Raw genomic sequence first — 9,797 nt, 5'->3', positions numbered from 1 at the left:
CCCCCGGGCTTGTCATCTGGTGTGCCACTCCACAGAGTGGGAGTAGGGCTACGTGGCCATAAATGGTGAAGATGGCAAGGAAAGGAAATGGGGGTGATCTCATAGATCCCTGTGGAGTGTGATGAGCCTCACAGGATACAGGGTGGCAGTGATGTCTTAGGGGCTGAAGCAGGGGCTGCCCCACAGGATATGGGGGGGGGGGGACAGGGACCTCTCAGGGTCTGAGCCCTGTGCAGCCTGTTGTGGCCCCTCAGGGAACATTCACTGGGACTGTTAGAAATTCAGGAGCTGTTTGATCCTTCTGAGCCCATCGTCCCCTCTCGCCCCCTGCAGCTGCTGCTCCCAGGGGTTAATGCCGCAGTGAAGGGCAAAGGGCATCTTGGGTTTGGATTGTGGGGTGGAGCCAATACAGGCCCAGACTGTCCCACTCTGGGCAATTCACCCTCTACTTTCAAACTGCACAACCCCGCCCCCACCCCTAATTACCAACTGCCACTCTGGGCTGAGGAAGGACCATTCTCACCTGCGCAGGGGGGGAGAAAGGGAGTTGGAGACTTATCCCCAGACTCAGGATAAAAGCTCCCAGCTGAGGGGATGAACCATTTCACTATGGGAGGGGAGGGGGGTGATGGGTTGGGTCACAGAGATCCCCTTGGGACTGTCAAATGATGTGCTGGAATTGCCTTGGAGTCAATTTTCCCTGCTAGCCTGGGCGCCCCAGACTCCTGTCTTGTGAGCCAGACATGCTAGCCTGCCCAACACAGACCCAGGGTCTGGGCTGGGCTCCCAAAGCTGCAGGCTTCACTAAGAACAGCCCAGCAAGTTACCTGTCCCCAGATACCCAGCTCCCAATGGGATCCAACCCCTAAATAAATCCATTTTAGTCTGTATAAAGCTTATACAGGGTAAACTCAAATTGTTCGCCCTCTATAACACTGATTAAACAAAATTAAACATAACACATAAGTCTAAGCCCAATACATTAAGAAACAGATTACAGGTAATATCTTACCCTGTGACAGGATTGGGACTCACCACCACAGTGCCGCCCCCTGGAACGTCAGGGAATTAGCTCAGTCTCATCATGGAGCACTTTTTGCACATGGTGCCTTGCCCTTTGTCTGCTCTGCTGCTTTGGGGACCCACGTTGCTCCCCACTTGGCAGTGTCCTCTTCAGGACACTGCCCTCCGGCAATGCCCACTGCTCTGGTCTCACCCCCTTCCGGGGGTTTGGTGTTATCAGCAGTCTTCGATCTACACCAGCTCTAGTGGCTGACTGCAGCCTCAAAGTCTATCCCCTTTGTCGCAGGGTCCAGCCACAGCCTGTATCAGGCCACGCTCCTCCTCAGCCAGGTGTAGTACAAGGTGGGAACCCAGGCCCACCCCTACTCTGGGTCCCAACCCAGGGGCCCTCTAGCAGCAGCCTCTCTGCCCTCCTTCTCTCCCCATGTCAAACTATTGTCCCTGGGCCGCTTCCCCTTTGGCCCCATGCACCTGCTCAGCCCTTTGTAGCAAGGCCTGCAGCCTAGGGTTTTCTTTGGCCGGAGCTCCCCAGCACCTTCTACCCTTCCCCAGCACTGCTCTGTCCAAGGTGCTACCTTTCCACTCAGGAGACAGTCCTCCTCCCTTATCAGTCAGGGAGAGACTACCCTGTGCCCTAGCTGGGCAGCCTTTATATAGGACCTTGCCTGGTCCTGATTGGCTGCCCCTTCTCCCTCCCTGATTGGCTCTCCCCAGGCCTTCACTGATTGTCTGCTGGTTCACGCAGCCTCTCTGGCCTGGTTCAGCCCTTTTTGGTTCAGCCCTTTCTGGTTCAGCCCTGGTTCAGCCCCCCCCAAAGATGTTCCAATAAGCTTCTTTTACAGACTAGACTCCTTCTTAGCCTGGGCCCAATCCTTTCTCCTGGTACAGACCTTGTTAGTTTCAGCTTACATCTCAGGTGATAAACAGGGGTGTTCTCCTAACTGGCAGCCTCTTGAGCCAGCTGAAGACAAAATGGAGGGGCTTCCAGGGCCTTTTAATATTCTCTCTCTTGTGGGTGGAAACCCCTTTGTTCTTCTGTGCAAAATCATGGCAGCAAGATGGAGTTTGTAGCCACCTGGGCAAGTCACATGTCCATGAATGATTCAACTTTTTGCAGGCCAGCACCATTGTATACATGTTAGCTCAGCAGATGTGGATTGGCATCTCCCTAAATCCATTGTCAGTCAAGTACTTCCAATTACTTGAATAGTCCCTTCACAATAGGTTGGCCAAAACTCCTTTATGTGTTTCCCACAGCAAACACTTAAAATACAAGAATAGAGCCAATGCTCATAACTTCAGATATAAAAATGATACATGCATACAAATAGGATGAATGCATTCAGTAGATCATAACCTTTGCAGAGATATGTTACATGGCATATTTAGCATAAAGCATATTCCAGTTATGTCATATTCAATTCATAAGCATATTTTCAGAAAGCATATGGAGTGCAACGTCACAGGGGGATTAAATGGCAAAGGCTGAAATTTCACCTGTTTAATGTTGGTTTGGGGTTTCTGAACAATCAGATCCTTTTCATTTTCCCTGTTCCCCTTGGCAAGGGGGGATTTTTACCACCGTGACAGATTTTGGGATTGTGTAAGGATAACCCCCTGCCACCTGGGAGAGTGGGACCTTCCAAAGTGGCAGTTATGGCAGTTGGCCAGCCTCCCTTTCCCACCCCCAACTGCCCCCTCAGAGGGCGAGGGGGATCAGCAGCCCTGACCGGCCTGGGCTTTCCCCTGTCAATGGAGGATTCCCCCTCCTCAGTCCTTAACTTGTTCCAGAATCACCCCCAACTTCCCCAGTGGAGACAGGACAGACAGACCCAATTAACCTCTACCCTGCCATGGATTGAAGGGATTAAAGTCCCCCCAGGCCAGGCCTCACCATGGCTTCTGAGCCCATTTGGCATCTGAGGCGGGCAGTTGGGGTGGGGGAAGGGTCAGTCCAACTGCCATAACTGCCACTTTGGCAGGGCCCATTCTCAGCTGGAAGGGGGGGAGGGATCCCTACTAAAATCCTCAAACCTATTGATTTGGTAAATACTCCCCCTGTCACTAAAGAGAAGAGAAAACTTTTAAAGCATCTGGATTTAAATATATAGAGGAAAAAAATTAAACAGGTCAGTTTTGAACCTTTGGCATTTTATGCTGCATGAGCTCCTCCTCCCAAAGGGAAATGGTTCGTCCCACGAGCTGGGAGTTTAGTGCCTTGCTCTGCTCTGGATGGAACCATCTCGCTGGTGGCAGGAGCAGGGGCGATAAAGTCACGGGGGAGCCCATTTCATTTTTGTTTTTATTTTGCTGTCAGGAATGTCAAGAAAAATCTCTGCGGTTACATTATTTGCCATCCCCCCCCGTCTCAGGGTGCGAACGGTCCCTCCCCAGTCCAGGCTGGCAGTTCACTGTTCTCCTCCCCACGGGGGTGGATGGGGGTGGGCGAAGGGAGTGAACACGGTATCACCAGAGCCAATTCTCCAGTCCCTGCTGTGTAGTTCTGATCTCCGTTCGGAGTAAGGAGAAGTCACTCCGCCCTGCGACGGCTGCTGCGGGCTCGGAGCCGGCTCAGTAAGAACTTTGGATTTCTTCAGAAAAAAAAAGAAAAGAAAACTTTGCACTGGCCGCTGGCAAAGAGCCAAGTGTGTGCGGACGTGTCTCTGCAGAGTCACAGCGCTGGGGGTAAAGGACAACAGAGAGCATCGTGCGAGATCGGCAACTACTGGGCATGTGCAGTAAGGGGGGACGGACAGGTCAGTCAGTTAAGCAGCTGGTTGGTCGGAAGCCACTCGTCCTGGTCACAACTTGTTTTAAAGGTCAGAACTGTCAATCCGAATTCCGGGGTAGTGGTCAAGGCTGAGCATGTGCAAGTGAGGGAACTGTTTCTACGGGCATGTCTACACTACGAAATTAGGTCGATTTTATAGAAGTCGATCTTTAGCAACTGATTTTATAAAGTCAGTGGTGCATTTCCCCACTAAGCACACTGGGTCGGCGGAGTGCATCCTCAGTACCACAGCTAGCATTGACTCACGGAATAGTGCACTGTGGGTAGCTATCGCACAGTCCCCGCTGCCCATTGGATTTCTGGGTTAAGCTCCCAATGCCTGATGGGGAAAAAAAACATTGTCGCAGTTGGTTTTGGGTACATGTCATCCATCTCCCCCACCCCCGCTTGAAAACAATGGCAAACAATTGTTTCACGCCTTTTTTCCATGCAAACGCTATAGCATGGCAAGCATGGACCCTGCTCAGCTGTACACTGCTTTTGTGGGCATTGCAAACACTTCACGCATTATCCTGCAGTATGTGCAGAGCCTAGCTAGGAGCTGCTAGCATGAGGAAGACTGTGGGGAGGACATGGACACAGAAGTTCCTGAAAGCATGGGATGTGGCAATTAGCACATGGCATCATTGGGCCATGTTGATACAGAGGAACGCTGATTCTGTGCCCGCAAACAAGCACAGACTGGTGGGACCACATAGTGTTGCAGGTATGGGATGATTCCCAGTGGCTGCGAAACTTTCGCATGCTTAAAGTCACTTTCATGGAACTTTGCAAGTCGCTTTCCCCCACCTTGAAGCACAGGAATACCAAGATGAGACTTGCCCTGACAATTGAAAAGCGAGTGTCAATAGCCCTGTGGAAGCTTGCAATGCCTGACTGCTACCGGTCAGTCAGGAATCAATTTGGAGTCGGCAAATCTACCATGGGGGCTGCTGTGATCCAAGTAGCCAGGGCAATCATTACCATTCTGCTAAAAAGGATAGGTTTCAGAGTAGCAGCCGTGTTAGTCTGTATCCGCAAAAAGAAAAGGAGTACTTGTGGCACCTGAGAGACTAACCGATTTATTTGAGCATAAGCTTTCGTGAGCTACAGCTCACTTCATCAGATGCATGCAGTGGATGAAGTGAGCTGTAGCTCATGAAAGCTTATGCTCAAATAAATTTGTTAGTTTCTAAGGTGCCACAAGTCCTCCTTTTCTTTTTGCTAAAAAGGATAGTGACTCTGGGAAATGTGCAGGACATAGTGGATGGCTTTGCCGCAATGGGGTTCCCTAACTGGGATGGGTCGATAGATGGAACGCATATCTCTATCCTGGCACCAGACCATCTTGCCAAAGAGTACATAAACCTCAAGGGGTACTTCTCAATGGTGTTGCAAGCATTGGTAGATCACAAGGGCCGTTTCACCGACATCAACATGGGATGATCAGGAAAAATGTATGACGCTTGCATCTTTCAGAACTCTAGGCTGTTCGGAAAGCTGCAAGAAGGGACTTTCTTCCCAGACCGGAAAATTACCATTGGGGAAAATTACCACTGGGCACGTTGAAATGCCAATAGTTATCCTTGGGCACCCAGCCTACCCCTTGCTCCTATGGCTCATGAAGCCATACACAGGCAGCCTGGACAGCAGTAAAGAGCAGTTCAGTTATAGGCTGAGCAAGTGCAGAATGGTGGTAGAATGTGCCTTTGGGCATTTAAAGGAGCGCTGGCGCAGTTTACTGAGTAGGTTAGACCTCAGCGAAAGCAATATTCCCACTGGTATTGCTGCTTGCTGTGTGCTCCATAATATCTGTGAGAGTAAGGGGGAGACATTTATGGCGCGGTGGGAGGTGGAGGCAGATTGCCTGGTGGCCAATTTTGAGCAGCCAGATACCAGGGCAATTAGAAGAGCACACCGAGGTGCGCTGCACATCAGAGAGGCTTTGAAAAACAGTTTCATGACTGACCAGGTTAGGGTGTGACAGTTGTGTGTGTTTGTCCTTGATGTAAAGCTGCCCCCTTTAGTGAACGTACTTCCCTGTAAACCAATCCCCCCTCCCCACTTCGACCACAGCTGGCACAGGAAATAAAGTCCCTATTGTTCTCAATCCATTCATTTTTTATCTATTAAAAAAAACTTGAGATCACTGGCAATGCTGACTAGTAAAAGGAAGCCCAGGTGTACGAAGGGTTTGATAACAGGGGCAGGTGGAGGTGGAGGGAAGGACAAGGCCACATTGCTTATTGTAGCCACACTACAAATCAAAGCTGTTTGAATGACAGCCTTCTGTTGCTTGGGCCATCCCCTGGAGTTGAGTGGCAGGGTGCCTGGAGCCTCCCCCTCCCTCTCTCCGCCCCCGCCCCAATGTTCTTGGGCGTCTGGGTGAGGAAGATATGGAACTTGGCGATGAGGGCAGGCGGTTACACAATGGATGCAGCGGGGCTCTGTAGTCTAGCTGCCTTTCCTGCAGCTCCACCAGACGCCTCATCATGTCCGTTTGCTCCCCCATTAGTCTCAGTATCTCCTCCTACATGTTACAATCACGCTCACTGTATTCTTTCCTAGCCTCTGCCACCGAATGCCTCCATGCATTCAGCTGTGCCCTATCAGTGCAAGAGGATTGCTTGAGCTCTGAAAACATGTCATCGTGAGTGTGTTTTTTTCGCTTTCTAATCTGTGATAACCTCAGGCTGGAGTTGATGTGGGTAGCATGGAAACATTTGCAGCTGCAGGGGCTGGGGGTGGGGAGGGAGAGTAGACTTTACAGAAGATTCATTTCTGAGAACAAAAGGCAGACGATTTCACAGTGACTCAAGCAATTCACAGCAGACAGCACGTGTTTTAGGTACAAGGTCACATTTTGCTTTTTAAATCGAGTGCCTACCAGCAGGGTGACACAACACACATGGCTGGGCAACAAAATTTGGTTTGCACACAGCCATGGTGAGCGAAAGGGTACATGGGGTTGTCTTCTTCCGCGTTCATAACATGTGGGAATGGTTTCAAACTGCAGCACCCTCCTTTCCCATAGCAACCAATGCCGGTTGTGTTTGCTGTTTAAAAGGAGGGGACAGCCCGTGCACTGTCGGCGTGGACAAGGCCAGATTGACCTTTTATGGGCTCGGCACCAAACATATTTGTGGGCCTCCATGGGGGCAAAGGAGCATGGCGTGGAGAGGTCGGTCCCCAGAGCAAGGGGCCAGCCAGGGGCAATGGAGCATAGCATGGTGGGGCCGGCCCCACCCTGCCCAGCCCAGTGCAAGGGCACTGTATACAAACAGGCAGTTGCCAGATGCACACTGGCCCGCCCAGCCCTGTGCTGCCAGCCTGCGCCTTGCCCTCGGGGGTGGGCCCATGGCGTGTCACACAGCCCCCGACTTCCTATGCCCAGCATCCCCTGGAACTGCTATGCCCAGCAGCCCCCCGCACAGACCCTCCACCACAAATACCCAGCAGCCTGCACACCCCCAGCCCCCCACACAGCCGTACCACTTCTGGTACTGGACGTGGATTCCACACACACATTCCTCCCCCAGCATGGCTGTTCTCCAAGATGATCCCTTTTAGCCAAGCGCAAACAACCCAGCATGCCCGGGGTCTAATCAGCAAACAGAAGGGATTACTGTTCCCTTACAAAACTTCCCCTATTTCAGTCAGGTGACCATGAGCAATATCACTCTCCTGAGGCTGACACAGAAAGAAAAGGACCGAACGTTGCATGAACGCAACCAAAACCCAGGACCATTCGCTGCCATGCTTTGTGCTGCAATGATTCCAGACCACTTGCTATTGGCTTGGCGTGGTAAAATGTCCTACCGTGGAGGGTGGAATAAGACAGCCCTCCCCAGAAACCTTCTGCAAAGGCTTTCAGAGTACCTCCAGGAGAGCTTCACGGCGATGTCCCTGGAGGATTCCCGCTCCATCCCCAGTCACGTAAACAGACTTTTCCATTAGCTGTACTGTACTGGCCGCGAATGCATCCCAATTGTTCAGGGCAAATCAAACATTAAACACAATTGCTTTTAACTCCTGTAGTGTCATTACAAATGTGAACTCACCAGACGTGACTCCTCTGCCATCAGGGTCCGGGAACAATAGGTCCTGGGAGGGTATTGGCTCCAGAGTGAGCAAAAGGTCCTGGCTGCCAGGGAGAACGGATTCTCTGCTTGCCTGCTGCGCATTCCCCTCCTCCTCATCCTCCTCATCCACAAAATCCTCCTCCGTGTTGCCAGGAGGATGCCACCTTGCAGCTGTTGGCTGAGGATGCCACCTTGCAGGTGTCCATGGAGAGTGTTGGGGTACTGGTAGGGTCTCCTCCTAGAATGGCATGCAGCTGATCATAGAAGCGGCATGTCTGGGGCTCTGATCTGGAGCGACCATTTGTCTCCTTTGTCTTTTGGTACACTTGCCTGAGCTCCTGAATTTTCACACGGCACTGCTGTGTATGTAGCCTCTGTCCACCATGCCTGGTGTGATTTTGGCATATATATCAGCATTTCTTCTGCTGGTTCGGAGTTCTGTCTGCACAGATTCTTCTCCCCATACAACAATCAGATCCACTGTCTCCTGTTCGCTTCGTGCTGGAGCTTGTTTGCGATTCTGGGCTTGCATGGTCACCTGTGCTGCTGAGTTCGCCACGCTGACCAAACAAGAAATGAAATTCAAAAGTTCCCAGGGCTTTTCCTGCGTACCTGGCTAGTGAAGCAGAGTTGAAAGTGCTGTCCAGAGTGGTCACATTGGAGCACTCTGGGATAGCTCCCGGAGGCCAAGAACATCTAATTGCACAGCGCTGCATCTACACTACCCCAAATTCGACCCAGGAAGGTGGATTTTAGCGCTTCTCTCCTCGTCAGGGAGGAGTACAGTAGTCGATTGTAAGAGACCTTTAAGTTGGCGGAATGGGGCTGGTTGTGTAGTTCATTATAAAATCAACCTAATGAGGCTAAAGTCGACCTAACCTTGTAGTGTAGACCAGGTCTAAGAATAGGAAGCTATATAAAGAAAGAGGTACAATGTAGCATAACCGTAAAAAGCTCATGCTCAAATAAATTGGTTAGTCTCTAAGGTGCCACAAGTAGAATCATAGAATCATAGAATATAAGGGTTGGAAGGGACCCCAGAAGGTCATCTAGTCCAACCCCCTGCTCGAAGCAGGACCAATTCCCAGTTAAATCATCCCAGCCAGGGCTTTGTCAAGCCTGACCTTAAAAACCTCTAAGGAAGGAGATTCTACCACCTCCCTAGGTAACGCATTCCAGTGTTTCACCACCCTCTTAGTGAAAAAGTTTTTCCTAATATCCAATCTAAACCTCCCCCACTGCAGCTTGAGACCATTACTCCTCGTTCTGTCATCTGCTACCATTGAGAACAGTCTAGAGCCATCCTCTTTGGAACCCCCTTTCAGGTAGTTGAAAGCAGCTATCAAATCCCCCCTCATTCTTCTCTTCTGCAGGCTAAACAATCCCAGCTCCCTCAGCCTCTCCTCATAACTCATGTGTTCCAGACCCCTAATCATTTTTGTTGCCCTTCGCTGGACTCTCTCCAATTTATCCACATCCTTCTTGAAGTGTGGGGCCCAAAACTGGACACAGTACTCCAGATGAGGCCTCACCAATGTCGAATAGAGGGGAACGATCACGTCCCTCGATCTGCTCGCTATGCCCCTACTTATGCATCCCAAAATGCCATTGGACTTCTTGGCAACAAGGGCACACTGCTGACTCATATCCAGCTTCTCGTCCACTGTCACCCCTAGGTCCTTTTCCACAGAACTGCTGCCTAGCCATTCGGTCCCTAGTCTGTAGCTGTGCATTGGGTTCTTCCGTCCTAAGTGCAGGACTCTGCACTTATCCTTATTGAACCTCATCAGATTTCTTTTGGCCCAATCCTCCAATTTGTCTAGGTCCTTCTGTATCCTATCCCTCCCCTCCAGCGTATCTACCACTCCTCCCAGTTTAGTATCATCCGCAAATTTCCTGAGAGTGCAATCCACACCATCCTC

At 50.9% G+C, this 9,797-nt stretch overlaps 1 long non-coding RNA gene across 1 annotated transcript; it reads left to right on the top strand.

Moving 5' to 3' along the window:
• Window positions 1–4,408: 4,408 nt before the first annotated feature.
• LOC142072644 (uncharacterized) lies at window positions 4,409–7,822 on the top strand. Its single transcript, XR_012669152.1, has 3 exons — window positions 4,409–4,520; window positions 6,362–6,443; window positions 7,450–7,822. It is a non-coding gene; the product is annotated as an uncharacterized LOC142072644 (long non-coding RNA).
• Window positions 7,823–9,797: the final 1,975 nt, after the last annotated feature.

This window comes from Caretta caretta, chromosome 6 (genome assembly GCF_965140235.1).
Source record: "Caretta caretta isolate rCarCar2 chromosome 6, rCarCar1.hap1, whole genome shotgun sequence".
Lineage (NCBI taxonomy): Eukaryota > Metazoa > Chordata > Testudines > Cheloniidae > Caretta > Caretta caretta.
Note: the sequence above shows the minus strand (reverse complement) of the source record. Positions and strands in the feature narration are given on the sequence as shown.